The 2,495-nt window shown below is 41.2% G+C and overlaps 1 pseudogene; it reads left to right on the forward strand.

Annotated features, from left to right (window-relative positions):
- Positions 1-367: 367 nt before the first annotated feature.
- On the forward strand, positions 368-507 carry LOC116974779 (annotated as a pseudogene).
- The last annotated feature ends 1,988 nt before the right edge of the window (positions 508-2,495 follow it).

Here is a 2,495-nt window from a genome sequence, read left to right on the forward strand (position 1 = left end):
GAGTTCCCCCCATGCTATAAATGTCAGGAATGAACAACGCTTCAGGGGTGACATTAAAGACAAGCCGCCGAACCTTCTCTTGAGGTAAGACCTATTCAACAGGTAAAACCTGGATAAGGGTGCAAAAGCTGTCGGACCAATCGAGGTACCAACAACGGGCAAAGCTTCATTGTTGCAGCAACAACACACCCCACTGCCTTCATTGGCAGTAAGCAGTTCACTGACGTTGGTGGCAGCATGAAAGATGGACAGAGGTCTTAAATCCGAGACCCAAGTCGGGCTCAGGAAAAATATGGGACCATCTACAAGTTGATAATATTTACACTTGTTTTGTACTAATGATAATGATAACATGTGTTTAGTTTATGTGTTGTATGAAAATAGCATTCCCCTTGATAAGGATGGAAGGGGTCCTAGTGGCCTTTACACACACAAATGGTGGGCATCTAACCATGTAAAACTGCTCAATACTAAGGTTCCGAGCACAGAATTGGGCCAGATTTGTCTTTACAGGCAAGCGCAGAATTATGTCCAGAATTGTCTTTCGAGGCAGGCTCAGTATTATGGCCAGGAATGGCTTTCGGGACTGGCTCGGAAAATGGGCCAGAGTTGTTGCTCGAGCAGGTACGGAATTCGCAGGCGTGGCCTGTTCATTGTGGAAACGATGCATAATGTCGTTTAACTCGCATGTGCAGTATACATTTTCCCAAAAAAGGAAACTTTGCATCTGATTTCCTTAGGATGCTCCCATTTACAGAGATCACCGGAGACATTTTGAAATGTAACTGGATAAGGCAATTGTAAAACATTGCAAAATGGGTTAACTTCAGTTCCCAGGTTATTTACCAGATTACTAAAACCGATGCTTGGACTGCTCAGAGCTCAAAAACATTTGTTATGTCTTGTCTGGAGGATATTCTAACACTGTATGTTGTTAAATTCAACAGTTTCAGCCTCAAACTATGTTTAAGAAAATGAAGGTGCTACCAACTAGATTTGTTCAACATTGGGATTTACCTTTAACTATTAATTAGCCTGTGTCTCCGCCCTGAGGTAAGAGGTTGTAATTAATAGGAGCCTCGAACAATCTTGTTGAGTTAAAACAGCCTTCTATTCATTAAGTATAATTGGCAATGTAGTGGTTGTAATTCAGCTGTGCAAGTGGGGGAACTTACATCGTGCAAAGTAGTAATCTCTCAAATGCCATGTAGGTCTTATGATAGACCTTATGCTATTACCAGCTAAAGCTACCAAGGTCATTATGGTAGACGAACATTATTCAGCATTGCTCCAGTTATCTGGTCAGTGAAATTTCAGTTATATTATAAACTGATAGGGCTCTAAGATGTAAAATTATGAATGCCATCTAGTTCAGAGGCGGAGGAGATTTGCATCAATTAACAATTATTCAGTTATTGGTATGAACTACCTATACACACTAGGTGAATTCTATAGGTTAAAGGGTTATTGAGTGAATATGCATAATCTGCATGCTCAACATTAAGTTGATACACCATGGTGGTGGCATATGTTAGTCACATGGGTGCGATCAAGACATAATATCCTGTAATAATTTACCTAATCTCAATTTACGTTGGAATATCATCACGTATAATCAATGACAACACAAAATGGGTGTTGGATCACAAAGCATTTAATCAAATTATGGCTCGATGGAATACCGAATTGATATGTTTGTTCCAGGCTCATTTACCGGTTGCAAATATATGTGGCATAACAGTGGCAAAAAATACACTCTCGCTACAAGGAGAAAGAAGTTATGTTTGTCTCCCTTTATTTTGCCTCATTAGTCCGGTCTTGCAATAAAGTCAGCAAGATCCCACTCTGGAGTAGCTCCAGAAATAGTGGATGCATTAGTAATAATCTTTCAAAACTCTTTAGATTCTGGAGTAGTTCCTGAGGATTGGCGGGTAGCAAATGTAACCCCACTTTTTAAGAAGGGAGGGAGAGAGAAAACGGGGAATTACAGACCAGTTAGTCTAACATCGGTAGTGGGGAAACTGCTAGAGTCAGTTATTAAAGATGGGATAGCAGCACATTTGGAAAGTGGTGAAATCATTGGACAAAGCCAGCATGGATTTACAAAAGGTAAATCATGTCTGACGAATCTTATAGAATTTTTCGAGGATGTAACTAGTAGCGTGGATAGGGGAGAACCAGTGGATGTGGTGTATCTGGACTTCCAGAAGGCTTTCGACAAGGTCCCACATAAGAGATTAGTTTACAAACTTAAAGCACACGGCATTGGGGGTTCAGTATTGATGTGGATAGAGAACTGGCTGGCAAACAGGAAGCAAAGAGTAGGAGTAAACGGGTCCTTTTCACAATGGCAGGCAGTGACTAGTGGGGTACCGCAAGGCTCAGTGCTGGGACCCCAGCTATTTACAATATATATTAATGATCTGGATGAGGGAATTGAAGGCAATATCTCCAAGTTTGCGGATGACACTAAGCTGGGGGGCAGTGTTAGCTGT

Source organism: Amblyraja radiata, chromosome 6 (genome assembly GCF_010909765.2).
Source record: "Amblyraja radiata isolate CabotCenter1 chromosome 6, sAmbRad1.1.pri, whole genome shotgun sequence".
Taxonomy (NCBI): Eukaryota; Metazoa; Chordata; class Chondrichthyes; order Rajiformes; family Rajidae; genus Amblyraja; species Amblyraja radiata.